This window comes from Alligator mississippiensis, chromosome 4 (assembly GCF_030867095.1).
Source record: "Alligator mississippiensis isolate rAllMis1 chromosome 4, rAllMis1, whole genome shotgun sequence".
In the NCBI taxonomy this organism is placed as follows: Eukaryota; Metazoa; Chordata; order Crocodylia; family Alligatoridae; genus Alligator; species Alligator mississippiensis.
Genome location: NC_081827.1, coordinates 114,072,632 through 114,099,078, shown reverse-complemented (window position 1 = coordinate 114,099,078; position 26,447 = coordinate 114,072,632). Strand labels below are relative to the sequence as shown.

Here is a 26,447-nt window from a genome sequence, read left to right as displayed (position 1 = left end):
TTCAGTGCTGTAGGTTTGTGGAGACAGTTTAGCCTCTTGACACTTGACAGGACTGAAATGGTCCCTTAGGCCTACCAGACCTAGTAGCCTTGACATAGGTAGGCTAAAGTACATTCACAGAGTTAGCATACACCACAGGCTATGTGACTGTGTAACCTGTTTTTCTACAGAGAAAGGTCTGCTGTAGCTTGTTTTTTTGCAAGAAGTCTGATAAAAACAATTGTTATGGATAAAAGGGCTTGTTATGGTGCATTGCACCCATATCTTGGACAAAAGTCTCCTGGTACCAAGAGAAGGGAAAAACAACGATAAAGTAAAGACATAACTCAATATGTTGAGGAAAAACAGAAACTGGCTTAATTGGTAGTTAAGTAACTAAAGGACTATAAATATTGCCACCTGAACAAAGGGAAGAATCAGTCTCCTCTCCTTACCCTACCAATTCCTGAGAACTGAAGGCATTTCCCTTCAAGGAACCAGCCTGCTTTGAGATGCCTGGCCAGTTCTCAAGATGTGTATTATTAGGACTGGTAATATACAATTGTTTGCTTGCTAAGATTATGTCCTTATGCATTCTCACAGTTAATACTTTATAATGCTCAATAAAACTGATTTATTAAGGAATTAACTGGGTTCTCATTTGGAGAAAATAAATAGGTTCTCATTTGGAGAAAACTGAAACATACTTTAAGGCAATATCGACCCTGCTGTTTCCTCTCCATTTGGGAGGAGAAACAGTTTCCCCCTGGTTGTTAAGGCAACAGGTTAGAGTTCCGTAATGAACATCTGTACCACATCCCATTGCAAGTCATAGTAGGTTGCATTTTGCTGGCAATCCCAGGGGCTTTGTGGCACCCCACTGCCCCCCCCTCCTTTCCCCCTTTCAGGGTGTCACTTTAGCCTTAGACAGAGCTTGTGTGGTCTACTGTTGTTAGGGGCTTATGAATTTGTGTTATGTTAAGTCAGGCCATAAATCTGGGTAACTGACTGCCCCATCCCTCAAGGTTGCATTGCTTTCCTGAGAGAGGCAGCATGTTTACCCAGATCCACCTGACACAAATCCTAACCGAAACACACCCCATATACACTAAAAGCTTTTCTCAAGTCCCACAGCTGAGGGGTAACCAACAGATGAAACTACTTATTTTGGCTGCTGATTCTCCAAGTGCTGTTTGGCAAAGCACCTATGAATGAGCACCGCTGCAATTAAGGAACAGTGGGAAATGTGAATTCTCTCTAGCAAAACCTCATCACTTTTTCCCTTCCTCTCATCCCAGAGAACTGGAGAATGTCATTGTGGCGGCGAAGCGCCCCCACAGGCGAGTGAGGGGGAGAAGAGGGGACCCACAGACCCTAGACCCCGAGAGCAAACCCCCAGAAGGGCATACGTACCGGCAGAGGGGCAGCGGGAGGAAGAGCCGCAGCCACAGCCTCACGAGCCACCATTACGCCGGCTCTGGCAACAGCTGTTCCCCGTGCGGCGAACAGCTGAGCCAATCCCAGCGGCCAGAGCGGCCGCTGCTTGAGGATTTAAAAACGCCGGCAGGACAGGGAAGGGGGGAGAGCCAGGGGGAGAGAGTACGGGTGTGTGGCCCGTGCTGCAGGCTATCGCACGAAGCGTCGAGGACCCCGCCTGCGGGTCTCAAGCAGGCAGTGTAGGCAGGAGCGGGAAGCCTTTCGCCAGCAGCCAGGCGAGAGGCAGTCAGAGAGTGCACGCCGAGGCACTCTCTCTGCTGCATCCTGAAGCGGCAAACGCACAGGAAGCAGGGGAGCGCCCTGCGGACGGGAGGAAAGGGGAGACAGCGGAGGCCCCAGGAGGGGGCTGGAACCAGGGGAAGCAACCACCAGCTCCCCCTGGTCCGGAGGAGTGTTATCTATAAGGGAGGAGAAAGGAGAAACCCCTCTCTGCAGGAGGGAGGACGACCGAGAACCGGGGAACCGGTCAGAGGCCATCATACTGGGCCTGGCAACATCTGGAAGACATCGCCCAGCGGCTGGCGTGTGGACGGGGTGTAGGGGAGGCGGAGCCCCGTGGATCACCGTGTCCGATAACCGTGAGTACCACCGCCTATCGGGAGGCCCCACCCAGGATAAAGAGCTCCACTGGAGACCCCTCCGAAGGTAATTGAGTACATCCAAGTCGTGGCAGGCGAGTTGAGGGGAGGGGCCACACCCCGATAGGCCAGACGGAGCGAGGCGCAGGCTCCACAGTCATATTGAATGAAATAGTTTGAATGTTTGTAATAGTTGCCCGTTAGCCAGTTTAGGAAGAAGACAAGATTTATCTTCTTATCTAGGCCATTGTTTTGGTCTATGTGTGGAAGGTCCTGACTTTGCTCAAAGTTTTAACTCTTGAATTTTATCTTTAGAGGCCTTTAACAAAGAGAACCTAAAACTGACCCTTAAGCAAATATCCCAAATTCTGAGAGATCAAACCCTAGGGCCTTTTGATAAGATTGGAAATAAAAAATCAATTCAGTGATATGGAAATTCTTCAAAGTAATTAAAATGGTCAACAAAAGAAACTGAACCCAGCAGAAATCTGTTGAGTAAGATCTGAGCCCAAATTTGGGAGTATTGACAGGTTTGGGTAGGAGGGGCCCAAGACGGCAACTCACTCAATAAAAACTGTAACCTACTGTCCCAATTTGGAGGTAACCTCACTTGCAGAACAACAAAGGAAGAATCGCAAGTGTAGGCCAGATCAGACTGATCACCTGAACCACCCTCTCCATGAACACGAATCTCTTAGTTCACGCTGAAGCTGCAGAGCACCCGAAAGGGACTGAAGGAAGGAGACATAGTCCTATCAGTATTGAGGCGAGCCCATTGAACCGTACTACTGAGGCCAACCCATTAAATTGTACTACTGAGGAATGAAACCATATTTAGGTGTTTGGCTTCTCGGAATTCTAGGATTGTAAGTATATTATGAAAAATAATAGTATTGATTCAAATTTAACTTCTAGTTGTAATTGTAGTTGTTTTTGTAATACTAATTCTTATAGCATTGTTTGGGAAGGAAGTAATTATTGTGTTCTTAATGTTTGTGGTGTTTCTTAAAGCTAAGCAGTGTTATATGTGTAGCAAAGAATTTTAAAATAAAATTGTGTTGTATGAATTAAGTGTGTAATCATTGTGAAATCGTGCAATCAACTAGATACTCCCCCAGCCAGTGCATCAAATGAATCAGTAAGTTGTGTGGGATTTTCTCTATTCCATAACCCACTAGAGACAGAGAAGGCTTATGCCTCCTGACCCTGATGCCTGGGTTTCCCAGCAGAGGTGGAATCCAGGCATCTGGGTTTTCCCAGCTCGGAGGTAGAACGTCAGTGTTATGTGCTGTGGTGAGCAGTGGGTTGTGAGGAGCTGCTCAGCTTCTGGCCCTGGGTGAGGGAAAGGGTCCAGACAGGGAACTCACCAGAAGTCCCTCAGTTTTCCCCTTATTTTCAGGGTCCACATTTGTGTGGGAGGCCCAGTCATGGAGCCTGAGTTGCTGGATCCAGGATGGTTGTCTAGACACCTGCAGAGCTCCAAAGATATGTGCGTAAATAGCACTAGTGACATGAGACTCAAAGGGGACCCTTGATGAGGGGGGTTGGAATGGACAGGCTGGTGACTGTTTGCACCTGTGATACTGTGGCACTTGAACGAGCTGCCCAGGCCCAAGAACACACTGTGAAGGTTCAAGACCAAGGTCTACAGATGGCCAGCTGCTCTCTGAAGGATGCTGCATGTGCCGTTACAGAGCTGAGAGAGTGGCAATGCCAGAGTAGGGAGTTTATGCACAGGGTCAAAGACCACTTGGGATTTCAGCTTCAACACCACCTCCCACAGGGAGACCATTGCCCTCCTGGGCCAGAGTGATGGGGCACATTGCTACCTCAACCCCACCATGTATAGCCCCGCTCCAGGGACTACTCTCTGGGATAATATGCCCGAGAGTCCCACGAAGGGGAGGCCCTGGATGGCACCCAAGAGGGAATGTTCCAAACTGTACATTGTTTGGGAGATGCTGGGGGGCAGGAAGCCCCAGAACAGGAGATATGGTGAATGGGAGCCAATGCCATATGGTCCAAGTAGCCAGGAAGGCATCCAGCAAAGCCCATTCTGGAGAGCAGCAGTGTGGGAAGGGAGGAGGATGAGGCTCCCTGTGAGACCCATTGATTCAGTCTACATTCCAGGGCCAACTTGCTACCCTCAGGTGCTGGTGGTTGCCAGTACAGGTGCAGGGCTGTAAAGAGAACAGGGAGTGCGGTTGTGCACCAGACCACTGGGCCAGGCTATTGTGGGCCTAGGATCCACTGCAGGGGAGCAGTACAGCCTCTGTGAAGATAGCCCCTGGGGCTTTGGTACAACTTCCAGACTGGGCAATGTTCCACATTGAGAAGTTTAGCAGTTACAACATTTAATTAAGTTGAGGGGCGGTAGTTTCATGCATAGTGTTCCCCCTGCTGCTCCAAGGTTTTGTGTTTGTTAAGTTGAGCCCCTGAGGCTGACCACCCTTCTCTCCCCCTCAACTTCATAACTGCCTGGTTTAGGCAAGGACTTTCCCCACTCTCTCAATGTTAACTAAGAAGAAGGTTCCAAGTTCCAGAGTGGGCAACATTGCATAATTTTGTTTAATAAAAACCACACGAAAAGTTTGGCAGCTTCACCATTTGATTACAATGAGTCACAGCTCTTCCTTGGGCCAAGGGAACACTTTTGCTGTGGGCTTCTTAAATGCTTGTATTTAGCCTTAATGGGTCCTGTAACACTGGAATGAGGCCCTGTAGCACATCAGGGTCCCAGGGGTGGCCATGATGCCTCCTGGTGGCTCTGCAGCCATGCTCCGCTCCATCCCTAGGACACCTTCCCTTCTCGCCCACCACACCTTGATGGAATACTAGTAATAATAATAGGGAGGCTGCCCACGGGCCTTTCTGGTTCCCCAATCCAACTGGCCCACGCTCATCTCAGGTCCCTCAGGCCATCTGTGCCCTGCAGGGCACCCAAAGCCTTAGGGGCTAATTGCATGGCTCCAATCCTTCCCCAAGCCTCACGGGCATTACAATGTCATAGTTCTTCTGTCGGGGCTTCGGCCTCATTGGCCTCTGCTCCTTTACTCTCAGCTAGGCCTTCTAGCCTCAGCCCACTGTGTTGGCTCTGGCTTTGAGGCACTTGCTTTGGTTTGACCCTTTTGGGCACCGGACGCCTGGTTTGTGTTTGGTCTGCCCCCTGTATGGCTGTGCCCCTCAGGTGCTGGGCCCCTGCCCCCTGTCTGGCTCTGTAGCCTCACTCAGCCCTTGCACCTGCCCCTGGCAGGGCTCAAGGCAACCCTGTGCCCATGGGCACCAATGGTTCCCCATATACCACCTCTATAGTTCCAGCCCAAACCATTGGTGTAAACTGTAACATAAACCAAAAGCCCCCCTGGCTATAACATGAACACAAAGGGGAAGCAGCCCTTTGTGCCCCTTTGCGAAGGTAAACTTTCCCTTACCGTTCAGCTAGGAGAACCTTTCAGCCCTAGGCTATATCCTAGCAAGCTCCCCTAGCCTCACTGGAGATCCAAATGCAGTACCACAGTTCTTCCAGGAGCCCTGCTGCTGGGTGCTCTTCACCCTATGGTAGCCAGGGAAACACTACCTTGCCTAGTCAGGCTCTGGGCTTATATGTTCCCAGGGCCCTGCCCCCTGGGACTGCCTGCAGGTGCCTGCTAATTGCCTTATTTGCTGTGTTGCCCCAGCGAGTGGCAGCTGCTGCACCCTGCCTAGCCTGCAGTGCTCCACCTCTGGCTGGCTTCTTTTCTTAAAGGAACAGGGAGCCTCAGGTTCTCTGTTACAGGCCCCCATATAGCTTTAATAAATCTAGACAGTGTATAACATACAAGTAGGTCACTTAAAAGGTATTAGTTATTGTAATGGTTTTGCAGCTGCTAATATCTGAATGTGTCCAATAAAGAAGTTGTTGCATGTTGCTACGTGATTGACTCCCGGCACAAAGCTGGAAGGTAGTAGAATAGTGGAAAAATGCCTAATATTTTGAACATGACTTGAAATGTGTGCAGATGCAGTTGTATATCGGGTTAGTCCAGTGGTGCTGGGTCAGTGCATGGGATCACACTTGCAGACCATCACCACACCATTTGTTCAGCACTTTGTGCCAGCGGTTTGAGCAACACCGGGTACATCTATAAAAGATGCTTCGAGCACATTAGACGGAATTTACTGTGCATTAGAGTGGCAGGCAAAGCTTGTACTAATGCGCTGATGTGCAGTAGATTTTGTCTAATGCACATTAATGTCACTAAAAAAGCACTGATCTATGCTAATGGGCAGTAGTGCCAATTACAACACATCAAGTTAGTACCTGTCATTACAGGTACTAAACTTAATGCGCTGTAATTATGGTGCATTAATGAATGTGTAGACACGCCCTCTAGGTTAGTTTAATTACAGGCTTAAATCTGCCTGGTCTCTTGAGCTGTCACCTCCCTACCAGTTTGAGAATCATAAGAAAGCATTTTTGAAGGAGATGGGATTTCAGATGAGATTTTCTCTCTTGCTCTTTCTCTTTTTTTAAGCACTCCAAGATGCTTGAGTGACAGATGGAAGAGATGTGAAAATTAGCCATCTAGTTATAAGTGCAAGAAAGGAGGAACTGAACTGAAAAATAAGCATGAGAAGCTCATGTGATTTTTCTTGTGATTTGCACCTATACATGAAACATTTGGGAAATAATTTAAATCTACCACATGTTCTTCCTTGGCTAGGACAGACTTGCTTTGAAAATGTGTATCCCAAAGTTTTTTATCCCAGTGCAAATTTTTTTGGACTTGAGAAATGTCCCACTTCACTATGGGACCAGGCAGCACTATAGTGAAACAGCTGTGCCTAAGGGTCTACTTCATGGTTTTGCAGTTCTTGCAGAACCCATGAAAAATGGTGCTGTCTGTGATCACCAGAAAATATTGCATTGGCCATAATTTCCCACAAATCAACTTAAATACCCCTTCCAGCATGTTATTCATATAATATTCTGTTTTAGAATGTCCCAATGCTTACCTCAATACAAAGACAATGTGACAAGCACTGCAGCCATACATGACTTGATTGAGAGCTACTGTCTGTTAGTGACTTAGATAGACTAAGTGAAGGCACCAATCAGTGAAGTGAAAATATTTCTGTTAAGGTTAGCGTTAATTAGTATTTATAAACTTTTTGTAGAATGTTACTTATAATAATAAATGATGATGATATAAATTACAAGTCATACTGTATATAAATGTATATTTATAATATATTAAATTTAAATCTAAATTTTTACATATAGATTTATAATAATATGATATATTATATGATATAATTTACTTTCTGCAGAATTTGCTATTAAATTATATGGTATATACCTCTGGCAATCAGCAACGAGGGGCGGGACTGCCAGGAGATGCCCACAAAATGGTCTCTTTGTGCCATGACTAAGCCGTGAAAATTGCTTTGTCTCACTGCAAGTTAGGCAGATGCCGTCTTTTAGTGCAACACTGGGAGATTTCCTTATTAATCATTTATTTAAGCACAAAAGTTAATTAGGAATTGTTTTAAGTTAAACTGATACAAGTCCTTCTTCAATCAGTTTAATTGCCCTGTAGGAAGAGTGAGAACCACTTAAGATGCCTGTAGGTAATGCTGACAAGTATTTAAATTATACATATTTGCCAGATCCCACTCATTTAAATATTAAAGACATTACTTAAGCCTATGTAAGTGTTCTGGCTAATCTGTGCTCTCAGCTTTTGATACCTCCTTAACACTCCTTCCATTGCTACTGAGGAAGCTTTGTCTCTAATGGCAGCATTACAATTGATGGGACCCAATCTGTTTCCTTGCTGCCAATCTAAATTGTTTTTGCTGAATTGGTACACTTTTGTGTGTAGACAAGGTCTAAAATTGTGTGTGCGGGCAGGACTGTGAACATTGTTGCTTAAAGCCCCTGAAATAGTGAACTCAAAAGAAAACTCCAAAGAGCTGAATTGAACTGCAATTCTGTGTCCTGCATCTCTGGCAAACCAATGAACTCTTTTAGGAGTGGTGAAAGCTGTTCATTGTGGGAAAGTAAAATGGGAAGGTAATTCTAAATATTGAGATTTTTAAAGGTATTTGTATTTAATTCATAAAACTGCCTTATTCTGCACCTGCCATAGCACATCCTAGGCCCAGCACAGAGCCAAAGAATTGACTTTATTACATATTAAATCTCTGTGGCCAAGTACAGACAGTCAGAAAGCCCAAAGCTGAATCAATTCAGTCTTTGCAGGTTAATCTAAACTGCAGAGATTGAACTAACAAGCGAAGAGACATTTACTTGCAGCCACATGCCAGTGGTGACTCAGGCCAGGAGTTGAGGGGGCCACTGTCCTCACTGTCGACGACAGCAAGCAGCGAGTGGGGACTGCCCACAGGCACTGACAGCCACGTTGGTGGGAACAGTGGGATGGCGACCGCCTGCAGAAGCCAGCGGCGGCTTCGGTGGCAGCCAGTCTCAGGTGGGGCATGTGCCCCCACATGTCTCCCCTATGTGCCACCTATGATCACAGCTAAGGTCAGTAATTCCTGTCTGAGAACAGGGTTACCTGTTCTTGTATAATGTTTGGACATTTAAGAAATTGCTAACAAAACAGGGGGTTTCCTTTGGCAATTTTTTCAGTACCTAGCTGTGAAGCAGTCATGTGCAACCCTCTCACTACTTTCTGCTCCACAAAGCCAAGGTAAATTAATAGATTAAAGTAGTAACCATATGGCCAGTATTTTTTTGTGAGTTTTCTCTTATATTTATGGAAAAATGTTAGGCTTATAGAACACTTTCTACAGAAAGTCATTATATGTACTTGTATAAGGTGCTTTCTTGCATGTAGAAGTCAGGGCTTGATATCCAAGTTCCAAGATAATGACTCCCTGTGGTAATATCAGGGCATATCTAGTGCCCTGTTCTACATTACTGCTGTGACAAGTAGACAGAATATGAAATCAGAGCAGAGACCTAGAAGACTTACCTGACTCTAGTTCATCATAACAGTATGAATAAAGTCCAAATTATGCAAATGCATATGCTTTTTATCTCTGTGCATTAATCGTTGCATGAATATTTGCAGCGTTGGAGGAACTTAAGTATGTAGAATTGATTGACACGTCTCCCCTTTGGGGAAATAAAAAAAATGGAGGTGATTTGCTGTGAGTTGTAGTTTTCCCTAATCCTTCAGAGATGGTATGATTTTTTTCACTGCAGAATAAAATTAGGTGATCAGTCAATGAGTTAGCTGGCTTGGTTCAGGTGTAAGTGGCTACACGGTAAACCCATACTGTATGCATCTACTCCACCGCCTCAACACTGATGCTGTCCTTATTTGATTGAAGCAGAAGGGTTCTGGGGTCATACCCTAGTGTGTTGAGCACTGCAATAAGATGAGTTTTGTCAGAACCCAGTAGTTGTATGCCTATGGCACAGTGGAAAATTCCTTTGGTTTGATACATGTGCCTTAGTGGAAAATTCCATTAGCTTGATACATGTGCCACAGTGGAAAATTCCGCTATGTCAGAGCCCAGTAACTAAATGCTACATCTCAGTGGAAAAGTACAGCTTAGAAAAAGTTCCCACCAACGTTATGCAAACACGCACACCACCATTGGTCGGTTCCAAATTATTCATATTTGACGACTAGCGATTGGCTTGTTAGTCATATAAAAGTTAAAGCAGTTTCCGCCCACGTTGGAGAACTCCGCACATTTCTCGGAGTAAACCTGGCGGACTGATCACCCACCAGTGACTCCCCGTCACCGACCTACCCGACGTACCCTGTGCCCTGCATGCTCGTTAAGCCGTTCACGGATGTCTCGTTTCGTTCTCAGAAAGCTTTCATCTCGTTCCATTTGCAACTGTAACCTAAGTCAGTTTTCCGTCCTGCACTGTAATCACCACCAGTGTAAGTAAAGCAATCTTAGTTTAACCAATACGCTTCAGTGCCTAATTCCGCTCCATTGGTCAAAAGTACCCACCTGCCGTTTCAGGCTACTGGCCATAGCCTCGGCCTGCCACTCGACTGCCACAAGTTTCTTTTTTTTCTTAGTGAACTAACTGTAGTAAAACTTTCAGGTTTATAAGGGGAATTGTGGGAAGGCATCTTACAGCTAACAGCATGTAAATGGTTTAGCTTATATTAATGTTGCAAGATGCATGCCTAATAGCCAGAGTGCTCAGGGTTTTCAGGTTCAGCCAGCTGACTTAAGGGAAAAGCACCAGTATGTTTGGATGGGAGATTTCTGTGTGGGGGTTAATATTTCAAAGGTTTCAAAGGCATGGTTAACATTTCAAAGGAAACTGTTCTCACCGTTTTGTCTTTCAAAATGCATTCTCAAGCCAAACAATAGTGGCTGTAAATGTTTGAACTGCAGACCACCCAGTCCTCTCAACATGATATTAACTCTTGCCTGACTAGAACTATTACAGGCAGCATAGCCAAAAATAGCTGGAGTTAAGATGTTATATTCTTCTTTCCCTCTGCTTTCTAGCTCAGGCTCTTCATACACTTCAAAGCTGATCCTGCTAACTTTCTTTTTGTGAAGACTTTGTAGTAAAATTAAACACACATGGAGAATGTGTCTTCATTGAAGAGCTAATTCAGGCTTTTTCTTGGATGTTGCCCTGACCTGGCTCGCAGATGAAACAGACCTGAGATGAATTGTCTTCACTTATGACTACAGTTTTAGGAGTTTTCATTCACTTTTAAAAATTACTGCTCCACAATAGGGGCTGAGTATTTGGATAATCAAGGGGTTTATTTCTGTCCTTAAGTGGGCCAATCAAAAGGTGTATTTAGCACCATTTTTGTCTGTACAAAAGAAGGCTTGGCTTTTTCATATTCAAATCAGATTTCTCTTTCAGTCTCATTGACAATCTTCATAATCTAGGATAATCTGAATGTTTTAAACATGCTAATCAATCTTGTATCTGGGTGTGGTAGATGAAGAAATGAGTAGCACACTATTTTTGACTAAAAGGTGGCAAAAAAAGCATTCCTTACTTTTCAGGCAAGGTTCTTTGGCTAGATGTGATATCTTTTATTAGCCCAACTGGGTAGTTGGAAAAAGTTTTTTGCAAGCTTTTGGGTGCAATCACCCTTTTTCAGGCCTAGAAAGTCTCTGCTGTTCTGATAGCCCAAGGAATGAAAGAAGCTAAAAGTGTGACAGGATGTCAGTGAAAATGTAAATAGGTGGAAATTAGGAAAACAAAAAGTAGAGCAAGAAAGGGAGGGGGGAAAATGAGGGAGAAAAAAAAACAAAGGTACGTAAAGGAGACTCTACAATAGTAGCAGTAAGAAACTTGCCTGCCTATGTCCTTAGACCAACATGGCTACAACCAATATTCCTTACTCTGCCTGATTTCAGACTAACAAGGCTAACTCTCTCTCTGCCTTTAACTGTTTTCCTGAGTGTCTGTATTACTTAGTGGTTGCCTTCTAGGAGTGTAAAGCCAGGTCAGATAAGAGGAAGATCTACAAAGAGGTGTGTTTGGCATTTATTCTCTTATGACTGGTCGCCATGTGCAGCACCGTGTGGTTTGTGGTGCCATAAACGGCACGCAGAAAACATGAAAGCATGTGTCATGTGTGGTAAAAATACAGCATAATCTATACACCCTGCTTTTGTAATTGCTTATGCACTCCGCATGTTTTCACTCTCGCTTCCACACATCACTAAGACAAGTAGACTAACCATTGATTTGTGAGTAGAACTAAAATTCTGCAGACAGAGCCAGGAACGGATGCAATAAATAACTCCTTACAAGAGATAAGTGAAGAGGGACAGGGAAAAATGTTGATGCAAAGAAATTTTACCCTGACCGAAGGATGACCAGAGGGGCTTAAGAACTGCCCCTGGGAGGGGATTTAAGATGTAAATGATACATGTATGTAAACCGTCATAAACCATGTAACTGCTAAGACATACGATGCAAGACATAATGCTAAGTCTGCCAATAATTGCACGACACGTTGAAATCTATTGTTTACGTTGGCTATAAAAAGAAGCTTCAGACACAGTTTGAGGTCGACTCTGATTTGAGCGACTCAGCTCCCTGGTCGATCTGTTTGCAAACAAATAAACTCGAGATGGACCCGGCCTGAGTGTGTATGACTCTCTCCTTCAGGTGTATTGGAAAAGCCTCCAGGGGCACGAAACTAGCCGTTTGTGCAACAATGCAGCAAATTTGGAAATCCCAGTAGCAAATAAAAATGCCAAAACAAAAGGCAAATGAAACAACTGTGCACTGGCACAAACAGAGATTGGGCCATCCAGAGCAATGTTCTGGGTCCCAGCTAGGACTCTGTGCTGCGCCTGCTGCTACAGTACACCACCAGGCCAGCAGGTAAGACTGCTAGGGCCATCACAGGTGCTGGCCCCAGCCTCCCTTACACAGGAAAATTTGCTGTGCACTGAGGCACATGTGCAGGTGAGCAATGGTGAGCAAATTTGTGCCGCTTCTATTTGTGCCTCAACAAGCACATGCCCCTGCACATGGGAACTGATCCTTAAGTGGCAGGAATTAGTTTTATCCTGATCTCTGAAGGTAGAAGGATCACTAGTTTTTCATAACAATACTCATCCTTTGTTGGGCTACTTGTGGCAGGGTAGGTCCTTTAAAATACCATAATGTTGGAAACTCAAAACCCTAGCCCCCACTGCCTTATAGGTACTCCTTGGTTGGAGAAAGGCTGACATCAGCCTGACAGAAACATGCCTTTGCTGAGGTTTTAGGCAGTCAGCAGCAGTTCTTATCTGTTGCTTTCTGGCAGAAGCTACAACCACTGAAACACTGAATGTCTGGACTTGAATTCTGTCTCAATGCTCTAAAGCAGGGAAGGCAGGTCTTGGACAGCTGCCACTCCTTCATATACTTGCCTAGGAATACATGTTGTAGGTCTTGGTGTGATGGTTCCAGGACTCCATAGAAGTGGATTCATCAGGCACCTGACTAGATCTCTTATTGCATACACCATGATCCAGAAGATTGATGGTTGTGTACTACTTATCCTTGAAGACATTTTTCCCTTCCCTCTATCAGGAGTGAGCAGGGAGCCAGGAGCTCCCTTTTATTTTAGAGTGAAGGTAGCTGTTCATTAGGGGCTGAAGAAGCACAGGTTGCCAGAGAGTAGTAGGCTATAAGCATCTATTGCAGAGCTAGTGGCTCTACAGTAGTACAATTCAGCAGAGTCTGACTTGGGCAGCAGGGGAACTGCTGCAGCTGTTAAGTCAGCCAGGAAGCCTAATTGGATACATCTGAGGATACAGCTGGGGATGACTCCTGACCAGGAGGGGCAGGGCTCAGGAAGCGTATAAGCCTGAGGCATGGACTAGGGAAGTAGTCTTGCCCTGTAGGCTTCTAGGAAAGGAGCTCTGCACCAAAATGGCTCTAGCAGAGACATGGACTGAGACCTTGCTACAATAAGGGCTGACAGTAAGGAACTGAAGGTTTGCTAGGAGCTAAGACCCAAAAGGAGAAGGGGGTTTGATATGCACCTAGGGTGCTTAGAGTTTAGTTATAGCCTGGGGACTTGCATGCTTTTCCATTACATTTTATACCAGTAGTTACGGTTGGGAAGAGCAGGAGTAGAGGTCCCAGCATGCCCAGGGAGGGGCAGACACAGGACCACAAGTCACTGTGCTAGGGTGACCATCATAGAGGACATTCTGGTTTTCTTGTTCTCTGTCCACTAATATGAGACTGGATGCCAAGAGAAAAATAGAGGACATAAAGGCATCCAGTTTTGTATCAATAGAGGACACCCAGACTGTCCTCTATGATGGATACATTACCCAGTGCCCAAGGCAACTATAGGCCAGTCAGTCTCACCTCCATCCTTGGCAAAGTCTTTGAAAAAATTATCAAGGCTCACATTTGTGAGAGCCCGGCAGGACAAATTATGCTGAGGGGAAACCAGCACGGCTTCGTGGCAGGCAGATCGTGCCTGACTAATCTAGTCTCTTTTTATGACCAGGTTACGAAACGCCTGGACGCAGGAGTAGGGGTGGATGTCGTATACTTAGGCTTCAGGAAGGCCTCCGATACGGTATCCCACCCCATACTGGTGAACAAGTTAAGAGGCTGTGACTTGGATGACTACACAGTCCGGTGGGTGGCGAGTTGGCTAGAGGGTTGCACCCAGAGAGTCATAGTGGATGGGTTGGTTTCGACCTGGAAGGGTGTGGGCAGTGGGGTCCTGCAGGGCTCAGTCCTTGGACCGATACTCTTCAATGTCTTCATCAGCGACTTGGACAAGGGAGTGAAGTATACTCTGTCCAAGTTTGCGGATGACACAAAACTGTGGGGAGAAGTGGACATGCCGGTGGGCAGGGAACAGCTACAAGCAGACCTGGACAGGTTGAACAAATGGGCAGAAAACAACAGAATGCAGTTCAACAAGGAGAAATGCAAAGTGCTGCACCTAGGGAGGAAAAATGTCCAGCATACCTACTGCCTAGGAAATGACCTGCTTGGTGGCACGGAAGCGGAAAGGGATCTTGGAGTCCTAGTGGACTCCAAGATGAACATGAGTCGTCAGTGTGACGAAGCCATCAGAAAAGCTAATGGCACTTTATCGTGCATCAGCAAATGCATGACGAACAGATCCAAGGAGGTGATACTTCCCCTCTATCGGGCGCTGGTCAGACCGCAGTTGGAGTACTGCGTGCAATTCTGGGCACCGCACTTCAAGAGACATGTGGATAACCTGGAGAGGGTCCAGAGAAGGGCCATTCGTATGGTTAAGGGCTTGCAGGCCAAGCCCTGTGAGGAGAGACTAGAGAACCTGGACCTTTTTAGCCTTCGCAAGAGAAGGTTGAGAGGCGACCTTGTGGCTGCCTATAAGTTCATCACGGGGGCACAGAAAAGAATTGTTGAGGTTTTATTTACCAGGGCGCCCCTGGGGTTTACAAGAAATAATGGCCACAAGCTAGCAGAGAGCAGATTTAGACTAGACATTAGGAAGAACTTCTTCACAGTTCGAGTGGCCAAGGTCTGGAACGGGCTCCCAAGGGAGGTGGTGCTCTCCCCTACCCTGGGGGTCTTCAAGAGGAGGTTAGATAGGCATCTAGCTGGGGTCATCTAAACCCAGCACTCTTTCCTGCCTATGCAGGGGGTCGGACTCGATGATCTATTGAGGTCCCTTCCGACCCTAACATCTATGAATCTATGAAGGCAACAGGAGCTGGCAAGGAGATGGGGGATGGATCGAATGGTAATTCCTGCAAGGCAAGGGTATGGCTGTAGGAGGCCACAAAATCAGCCCTTAAGACAATTATTGCATTAGAGATCAGTCAGTAGGGAAGGGCTCACTCTCAGACCATGGGGTGGTTTCCTCTTCCCAAGTTAACTAATTACATCAAGGGGTAGCAGGCAGGAAGAAAGGGAGGATGACCAGAGAGTGAGAATGAAGCAGGAGCAGGACAACCACTGGAGGCATCATGGCCAAAATGTTGAATAAGAGTTGGATGAAATTTACTCAGTTTCTTTTGTGCAGGTTACAGTCACTCGTGTTGTAAAAGATTTTCATTATATATTTAATAAGTACTTCTTTAATACCCTAATTTTCTTGTTGCTATGTGTATGTGCCTGATAGGCCTTTTATGTGATAGGACAGGGGTCATATCTCACAGCCTCTGACTTAGTCTTTGTACTTATACTGTCCCCTTTCCTGGTAATTATTGGAGTGGCTGAGTCATTAAGGTAGTAGAGTTAAAATTCAATGGGCAGTGGCGATGCATAGGTGGTATGCGGGGGTGCACAGCCTTGTGATTGGCTGCAGGGGGATTGCCTCCCGTCAGTGGGATTGGCCATGGGGGGGATGCCCTCCCCCCCCCCCCGGGTCTCTGACTGGTTGGTGAGGGGGGCGGACAACTGACCTATGAATAGCGGCCACAAGTTGATTCAGGCCACAAGTTGAGAGTAGGTTCAGGCTAGACTTCAGGAAGCACTACTTCACAGTCAGGGCAGCTAGGATCTGGAACCAACTTTCAAGGGAAGTGGTACTCGCTCCTACCCTGGGGAGTCTTCAAAAGGGGGCTAGATAATCACCTAGCTGGGGTCATTTGACTCCAGCATTCTTTCCTGGCAGGGGGTTGGATGTGATGATCTTCTCAGGTCCCTTCTGACCCTATCAGCTATGCAACTAAGGTGGCACCAGTCAATGATTATGCCCAATGGTTATGCCTGTTAGTTTGACCTCACCTCTGGTAACACTTTCTCTCTCTCTCTTTTTTTTTTTTGCAAGCCATGATTTTGATACCTGATAATACTTTACATATTAATTTAAGTATCCGGGTGCATGGGAAAATGTACATATTTATGCTGGTTTTTCTTGAATAAGGAGGCAAGATGTCTAAAGAAAAGGCTCTTTTAAGTAAGATTTATTCTGATCCTGGCTCTGTTGGAAACTTTGGGGATTTACACCCTCTTTGTTACATGGTCAAAAAATGTAATAAAGAGGGTATGCAGACACGCTGAGGAACTCTTCATAGTGGATGAGGCTATGACCATAGGGCAGAGATCTGTCTGTTCAAGTTAAAAGATGACATTTGAAAGAGAATTACTAGCTCCTTTTTCCCCTGAGGAATTACAAAAAGTTAACTCAAAACAGGACAGGGTTCACAAAACTTAAATAGTTTTGGCTGAGAAAGGGAAGGGCAGAAAAAATGTTTCCTGACAAATAGATTTAACTGGCCTGCCAAATCCAACAGCTGGATGGAAGCCTCTGAAATCTGTAATATAAAGAAGTAAAACTAGCACTTGCTTTTTTTTTTTTTTTGAAGGAGACAGGAACAATGAAAAGAACACAGATGCTTTTTTACTTTGCCTACTAAAACCTGCATCAGGATGTTCCCTCAGAAAAGCGGCTCAAACTTTATGATACAACTTATTAAACCTCTGCATCTCTTGAGGACTGGGCGGGAGGGTTAGTGGAAATACAATATCACCACAGTTGAAACACAGTCAATAAAGACATTCTTTTGAATTGTTTTTGGAACCAAGTAATGGACATAGCTCACTCTGAAGGGATATTATTTATCGATAAATGACTTGTAAACTATATGAACAAGATTACCACCAACAGTGCTAACCTGCCCAAACAAGTTATGGTCTAAAAACATGTAAGTGGAAAAGTTACACTTAGAGTTGCCAGAGGATCTTACACTTTTTCTACCAGGGGAACTAGCCAACATTTTAGGACTACTCCCAGGGAACAGCATAAAAAAAATTCCTCTTCTCAGCAGATATCATTGGTGGATTCAACTTGTGTTTATACATTGTATATGGGGGTGTATACATTGTATACTTCGACATTGTAAAGATTGTGGAGGACTTTTCCATACCTGACTGTTTTAAATTATGTTACATCCCATGAGACAGCACCACATAAACATATTCACTGCTGAAATCAAGACACACTAGAATACACCTGTCTCATTTTGCTTTGCCAAGTGATAAGTAAGCTTCACCTGCATCCCCAGAAGTCTTTGGGATTTAAAATAAGCAAAACTGTGATGATAGCTATACAGGAATTAGTACATAGCCCAGGTGGGCTGTGGAGTCCCAGGTTCTCATGGGACCCCCATGTTGTATGAGGATGTAACTATAGAATAAAACTAATGTGTAATAAACCACTGCATATAAACCTACTTTATAGTGAACAGTTAACTAAGTTTGGTAATCTCCTTTAAACAGCAAAACTATAGAACTAATTATAAGGCCACAGTTAAGCTTGATTAGCATTATGTATAGACTAATATGATGTTTGAAATAGCATAAGTTAAGGTCACATTAAGGAATCATGTGGAGGTTTAAGTTGGCCACAGAAGGAGGAAGAATCTATATTTAAGATAGCATAAGTCTAGACATATGGGGAGATTTTAGCTTTGGCAGATTTATAGAGAACTAACACCCTTGGGTGCCCCTTTTTGATCTGTAAATAACCCTCTTAGAATTGCAACAAGACTGCTGATTTGCTGACTAGGGGCAGGAGGGGGGAAAAAGAGGAAATAAACAGAAATAACTGCAAGCTATGAGGAAATAGTAAAAATATATATGCTGAACATGAGCAAGAAAGAAATCAACTAAAATGCAAATAAGGAAAGATAGAATTTAATTGGATGACAGAAAACAACTTCATATATAATACTTTTCATTTCCTTTATGTGAAGAGCAACTTGGGTACTGGGAACTGAAGATACCACCGTGCAGGTGTGCAGAAGCCCTCTGGCCTGATGTCTGCACCTGGCCAGCAAAGTTGCCAAACAAAACTACTCATTCCACATGTACTGTATCTTACTACTTTGTTTTGATTTATTGACAGATTAAACAATGTGCCCCATATGACAGAAATGGTTCAAAGTCTTGTTTAGTGTTGCCTCCTTGGCCACTTGTACATCAGGTGTAATAGTAACAGGGGGCATATTTCATAGCCTCTTTTGAAAAGCGGTGCCTCTTTTGAGAATGGGGATGGGGTGCTATATATTGTTATGTCTTTGTATTAAACAATGAGAATTTCCTCTCAATGTATGGGCCTTTTACCAGGTAAGGAAACTCATCAGACAATCAGGCTTAGCATAAAGACAAAGTTTATTACCTTTTGGGGGTGTCTAAATGTGATGCTACGTCACCATAGCAATGTGCTACGGTGATGTAGCATCCACTGGTTTCTACATGTAACGAGAGTGCACTCACTGCTATGGCGAAGTAGCTGCTAAAAATAACCATGCACCGCATGTACGGCACAGTACAGGTAGTTACTGTGCTGAGCTTTAGTACTTCCTTTTGGAAGTAGACCCAAAAGGAAGTACTAAAGCACACCACAGTAACAGCATTACCGTAAGGCAACGTGTAGACGTACCCTTTTAGAACTAATACAAATATAAAATAATATGGATACCTTTTATTGCAATATGATTGGATTAACATATATGCTCACCACTCTAAGAAATAACAAACATGACATCAGCGATTGATCAGTTCGTGAGATCTTGTCCAGGGGCTACCAACTCTTATGTTTAAGTTCTGCACAGCATAGACTTGTTGGTCTGAGGATTCATGTTGAGGGTCTTCAGAGTGGGCTTCCCCTTGAACCATGGCTACTTCCCAATTTTATACCTGTCCTGTTTACATAACTCCATTTCTTATCTTAGCGCACACATTTTTTTATGGCCATTTATTTACATCACACATTTCTATAGCAACACTTGTAGCTGTTTCTCATATGGTTTGGCTTTCCTTAGAGGGTCTCTATTTGCCCAAGACCATATGTTGTTTTTCTGTGCTTAACCAATTTCTTAGTATCCTTAATTCATCCCGACTTAGCAAGAACTGCATTTTACATACACAACTCCCATTGCAAGGATGAGAGTCAAGCTAATTATATCAAGAGGCCTTTATTTTAGGCTAACACTTACCATCAAACCCCAAATTAAAATAGGTCCTCAGAACGTAGCCAAGTGTGGCATAGGATATGTTTCTCAAATTAGTTTGAATAAAGTGAAGAAACTGGCTACCCAGGAAGGAGCAGGAAGACTAGGTATATATTAAAAGAAGGAGCGCCCCCAGTCATAGTATGCATTTGCCATCATTGGCTTTCCTTCATACAGATAACAGGTTTTCTAAAGCCCCATGAATATCCATAGCCTGATAGAAGTAGTTTTCAACATTTTTCAGGAAAAAAATAAATCTCTGTTTTGTTAAGAACCTTGAAACATTTTTCAAGTGCCACCACCAACTTATTAAGCCAGTGTTACATCTAGTAATGCTATTACAGGTCATGTACCAGGTATGGAGACTAAGACACAGTTGTCCTTAACTATAAGCAAATTTATTGAACCCTAACAATTAAAATTCTAGATCAAACATACAGCATCCTCAGCAGTTACAATTCTAATGCTGTAGCTGGTCAAAAGCAATACAACGTGCTCACCACCCCAAGATATAACACATGCAATATCACTGGTTGATTGAGTTGTGAGGTCTTATCTGGGGCTCCCCGTTCCTACATTTGATTTTTGCGCATGGTAGAGGATCAATGATTGGATCTTTTCTGGTCTTCAGGAGTGTTTTCCAAGGTGGGATTCATGTCTTCTTTCTTATATACTTTGTAGTTACCACATTTCTTATCAAATCTTAAGCAATTCCCTATAATGCATATTAATAAGCTTGCTTTCACTTGCCACATATGGTTAAATTTAACTGAAATTTTCTATTCTTAGGTAATTTTTTCATTCTTTATTTGGGGGTAAGTTTTGCAACTGATTGTTCCTTTTTCCAAGTCAAAGTCCTCATTTTAATTAGCCAACTTCTTGTTTTGATAAAGCTCACCTGGACCTAGATAGGGGATTTTCAAACTTCCTCCTCCTTTTGCTGGGAAATAGGTCATGGTCAAGTATACATCACATTCCAAGCCTTGTTGCTAAGTCTGCAACTGTATGCCGCTTATGCTAATTACCAAGGTCAAATCTGCAGCTGAGCACAATTTTTGCTAAATGCCAAAGTTAAAATGCAGGCCTGAAGGCCTCTGGGTGGTTACTCTAGGCCCTTTAGGGCCTACAACAAGACCCATTAAATGAGTTATAAGCCCTCAAAATAGCTGAAAAATAAGCGTGTATCTCCAGGCCCTATTTTTTCATGCATATCTATTTTGGAGTTGTGATCAGCTGTGTTTTACTCATTGCTTCCTCAAGTTTTGGGGACTAATTAACCTATAATAAGGGAGTTGTAAGATTGCAGATTATTTTGACAGGTTATGCAGAAGGGGCTGATGAAGCGGTGGTCCAGCCTCCATGAGGGCCAGTCTGTGCAGAGGTGTTTGGTTGATAACAACACTTTCTCATCCATGAAGTAAGTAGGCCTTGGTGCTGGTCTGCTTGTCCTTTATAGGCCTTTTTTGCCTTCTCCAAGTGGTGCTTTTGTTCCTCTTGGATCTTGTGTATGTGGTGCATGCAATCCATGGCCCTGGGATTATTGAAGCTGATGAGTAAAATGGGATGTAGTGAGAGGTGGACCCCATAGTTGGTGAAAACGGGCTTTGCCTGTTATATGCCTATCGCATATAGAGTATAAAAAAAACCAAGTAGGACTTTTATCAGAGGGACAAGGCAATAGGCCATGTTTATTGAGAGGATAAAGTCAGAAAACACAAAATCAAACCAAACTAAGTATTACTAGAAACATATGTATATGATACCTTATATTTTTATATATGTACAATAAACACACAGACACACACACACACATATACACACACACATACAATAGCAGCTAAAATCATTCAGCAGACATTGAGATGTTACCAGGTTCAGATACTCGACTTAGTTTGGTGGCCAACCAAACTCAGTACGAGGATGAACGGAGCCAGACATTTGTTGGACACGTATACCAATACTTCTGTCTTTGTTGCAGAAGTCACCCAAGGACTTTTTAATTTCACCCATATTATTCTAGCTGTCTCCTGCATCAGGTGTACCTGTTATTATTCCAGTTTTCCCTGTCATCAGCTGCACTATTCATTGAATGTTCCATGTGGTTGGATATTGTGGGCTGATTTCTTCACATTGGTCTTATCTGTGTACATCTTCAGTTGTTTGGGTCTGCAGGGATGACCTCTTCCTCTCTCTTCTTTCCATCTGTATCTGCAGTTTCCATATCCTTTCTTGCCTAACCACATGCATACCACATTCATACAAAATAAAAACAAAATCATTTTTTTTTACTTATAGAACTTAAAAGTAACTTTGACCTATAACAACTTAAAATATAATTCTGATAAAACCACATAGAATCTTACACAGAATGGAATCTTAACTTATAAAAACAAAAAGGTTGAATGCAAAGTATATTTCCATCATAAGATTATATGATTGATCTGAGTCCAAAGGAGAGCCATTCGTATGATCCAAGGCCTGGAGGGAAGGCCGTGTGAGGAGAAGCTGAGGGACTTGGGACTCTTCAGTCTGGAGAAGAGAAGGCTCAGAGGGGACTTGGTGGCAGCCTACAAGTTCATAAGAGGGGTACATCAGGACCTGGGACAACAGCTGTTCACCAGAGCTCCCCAAGGGATAACAAGGTCTAATGGCCATGAACTCCAGGAAGGCCAATTTAGGTGAGACATTAAAAAAAATTATTTACATAACGTGTGTCCAGGGTCTGGAACAAACTCCCCACAGAGGTGGTGCAAGCACCTACTCTGGACTCCTTCAAAAAACAGATGGATTTATTTCTTGCTGGGGTCACTTGATCCCAGCTGACTTCCTGCCTATGGCGGGGGGTGAGGGGGGAAGGGATGGACCCAATGATCTCATGAGGTCCCTTCCAGCCCCTAATGTCCATGAAATCTAAAGGTTACATGATCTTTAATGATACAAATGTAAATTTTTACTCTAAAGGTTACATGATTTCCTAAAGGTTTCATATGCTGTAATAATTTTGCAATAAACAGAAAAATAAAACTATATTTATTATATCTATTACATGCCCAGTTGAGGCATGCTTGAGGTTATTGTAGGTGAACCTGTGAGTGTTAGGAGTGAAAGCCAGTTGTCCTGTTGGAAACTGAGATAACACTTGCGGTACTGCTCCAAGACCACACATAGGATAAAGTGGGTCATTTTAGTGAATCGATCTGTTATGGTCAGGATCATAGAGCACCACTTTGAGACTGATAATTCTAAGTTGAAGTCCAGGGAGACTGTGGACCATGGCTAAGGTGGTGTGGGAAGGGGCTGGAGGAGTCTGCATGGAGGAGTCTCCTGGCAGGTACAAACATTGCAAGAGTAGACAAAGCTCTGCACTGTCTTGCAAATCTATGGCCACCAAAACTAGAGGGAAATTAGGGCTGTGCGAAGCTTCAGTAGCCAATTTGATTCGGAGGAGATTCAACCCAATTCAGCAGCCAAATCCGAATCAAATCAGGAGACCCATTAAACGGTCCAAATCAAATCGAAAGCCTCCAAATCGATTCAGAGATTAGGAAGGCTTGCAGCAAACAGAAACTGATAAGAGCGGGGAGATGGGGTGATCTTCCATATATGGAAAAGGCTGAAAGAGGGGAAAGACTGCTCTGATATTGATATCTGTAGCTGGCCAATGACGGTGATCTTTCTCTGAGTTCCCTGCTGTTTTCATCCTGCTCTGTCTTAACACACACAAGTGATATGACTTTTGCTTTCAACAGTTTGAGGTGTACTTTCACAGAACCACTGCACCTATCTCCTTGAAACTTGTCAGGCTTCATGCCCTCAGAAGGGGCTACCACCCCTGCTGTTTTCAAAAAAATGACAAAGTTATAGGTATTTAAGTGATTCTCCATTATAGTCTATGGCCAAATCTCTGAATCGGCGCCGAATCTCTGAATCTGAATCAGCAGAATCAAATTGGGCAGCGATTTGAATCACCAGATTGAATCTCTGCTTCTCCAAATCGGCCAAATCTGAATCTGATGCAAATACTTGGTGCTTCACACTGGCCTATTAGCTGGTAGGTATTTTCAGCTCCAGGGTGGCCTGCTAAAGGATAGTCAAGAATTAGGCAAAGGATGGTAAGTCTAGCCATGGTCTGGAACATGTAGGTCCTACCCCAGCCAGTTATTTAGCTTTAGACTCTGTGGCTTGGTTAAAGATGGTTTGACAAGGAACAACAAAATAGCTGCTTACCTCCCCAGATTCTGACAGGTGCTGTTTCTATATCCTGTAGAGGGTTTCCTGGAAGTGCAGGTAAGAGACACACATCCCTACCTCACTTTTATATAGTCCTATTGCCTTTACATAATCCTAATTATTATATAAAACTGTTCTGTTATTTTACACCCACCCCCCAAACACACCCTTAGCCCCCTCACTCCTCCTCCCCACCTACCTACAATTTTGCTCTGTAGACCCAAAGCTATTTATAGAATTGTAGAATCCTAGAAAAGTAGAGCTGGAAGGGACCTCCATAGGTCAACTAGTCCAATCCCCTGTAAGGCAGGCTCATTCCTATTCAAACCATCTTATACAGATCCGCTAACTTAACCTCCAAGCAAAACTACAGAGTCAACTCGGACAAAACACAAGACATAACACCCTAATCTGCCACGGGTAAAGCAGGGGGTACAATGATGGTAAACATTCTGATACTTCAAATATTGTTAAAATATACTTGAGATATCCAAGGAAGAGAGCAGTGCTTTCCACTACAAAGGCGGGCAAACCCCACCGCAGTCCATACCAATCCAACCATGGGCAATTCCTTCCTGACCTCAGATATGGCAATTGGTCTACCCTGAATGGAGGGGCAAGATGGTTTAGCCAGGAACCTTCAGGGTCAAATCCCAGCAGAAGCATTGGCACACTGTAGTCAAAGCCTAGGTTTGACTTCAGACAACACTCAATGTTTCTGAGGAAAATGTAGCAGCAGAAGGGGAAAATTCCCTTCCAGCTCCATGCAGCAACCAGCAAAACCCAGAAGCTTGGGAAATACCCATAGTAGAACACAGGCATAGCATGCCTACATCATCCCTAACCTCCTTATTCAAACTCTTCTTAAACACCTCCAATGATGGAGATTCCACACCTTAGCAAGGTAGGTGCAGCTTATTGCTTACCATTTCTTTACTTGTGGTTGCCTTCCTGATTTTGTCCCTGTAGGTTCTTGCTATTTTCTGTCTGTGAGCGTGTTGTATTCTCTTGCCTTGGAACTGCACTGAGTTATTCGGACCGCAATATATCCCCCATATTCACCTGCCAAGCCTTAATGGAAATTATGTCCAGGAGGATGGCTGTTCTGGCTTGCATGTCTGTCTGATCCCATCGTGGATCTTCTTCAGGGCTCCAACCTTCCTTGTACCCTGCCACTTTTCTCTCAGGTGGATGGTCACTGTTCTCCATGGATGGTGAGCAGAGACTGTCTGAGTCACTCTCTTTCTCTGTCTCCGATCTGCAGCTCACAGTATTTCACCCTAGTTCCTCATCAGCCCCGTCACTCTATGGATACCCACTTTAAATCAAAGAAGCAGTATCTCTCTGAGATCCCTTGGAGTTTTTCCCTTGTAGGTCCCGAGGTGTTACCAAATTTGCCCATTACTTTGGGGTGTGCTCATTTATTAGGGATAGTTTCTAGGGTCTTGGTGATTCTGTCAGTGTGCTGCTTGTGTTACTATACGGAGCTGTATTTCTCCCTTCTGCAAGCCCTCACCCCCAGTGGAGCTATCTTGCAGGACTCAATCTCAATGGGACTGGGTTCCTCCAGTCACCAAATCAGTCATACACACAAACACACACAAATTAACGTGACACGCCTGACCTGGCCGGGCTGATCAGCATGGACAGGCTGACACCCTCATATGCCAAGAATCAGTTCATAAGAGCAACAATAAAATGCAGTCAGACACAAGCACACAGGTAAACAGAATCCCTCTGAATCCGGCTGGGTGTCCAGCTGACACCCTCATGGGCCAGCATTCAGTTCATAAGGGCACATCTGAGTCAAACTGGGTCAATCAGCCTGTACAAGCTGATCCCCTTATGTGTTTCAAACTCAGCACGTCCCAATCTTTGGCCTCTTGATGAGCAGACCCCACAATAATTTAGGCTTCACAGGGATCTTTAGCATAGGTAAAAGAAGTGTTGCTGCAGAGCACGGGAGGAAAAAGAAGCAGAGAAGGAAAAATATACCCAATTACTACCAGTTTGACTATAAAAGTTATTTATTGCTAAGCATATGAAATATATAATAGTACTAGTAGTAATAGACATGCAAAAGAAAAACAAACACAAACAATGACAATACTACCCTGGTTTCACTAAGTATTTGGGGAAACTTAGCTCAAGCTTAACTAATACAGTTCAGGTTCAGAAGTTTATGCCTAGACAGAAGAGAGAGAACTCTGGGGTCTCACCTAGTCCACGGTACTCAGGCTGCAAAGCTGACAGGCAGTCCATAGCACAATCCTTGAAAAGAGAGACGATCTGTTCTTCCAGCGTCCCAAGAATGACAGGGGATGGTGTCAGCACAGGAGTTTTCTTCTTCTTTCCTTTTCTCCCTCTTTCCTCCTGCTTCTTCTTTTTCTTTCTTTCTCTTCTTTAAGCACACACACTTACAGATTTTTATACCCTCAGTTCAGCTGCTTCGAAGCACCCTCAGTAGTGTAAATCATTGTCTTTTCTATTGACAAGGGGTTATCTGGTTTGGACCATCTCAGGAAACTGATTGATAATCAGGAAACACTTAAGATTAGGGAGTAACCCAAATACTTGGGAGCCAGCTTGAGATTCCTATGGATGGCAGATATCCTGATGGGATATCTCATGGTTTCTTCAGGAACAATAGATAGCTTGCAGTATCAGGATTTTGGATTTTTACTTGTTGTGCACAAGCCTCAGCTTAGCATGACTTTTCCAGATCTT

General features: G+C 44.1%; 1 long non-coding RNA gene across 1 annotated transcript in view; it reads left to right on the top strand.

Moving 5' to 3' along the window:
• The first annotated feature begins 9,752 nt into the window (after positions 1-9,752).
• The window catches only part of LOC109283616 (uncharacterized), a 62,052-nt gene continuing 45,357 nt past the window's right edge, over positions 9,753-26,447 (top strand). Inside the window, exon 1 of the long non-coding RNA XR_002090858.2 lies at positions 9,753-9,961. This is a non-coding gene — a long non-coding RNA (uncharacterized LOC109283616). The remainder of the gene's footprint in view (positions 9,962-26,447) is intronic.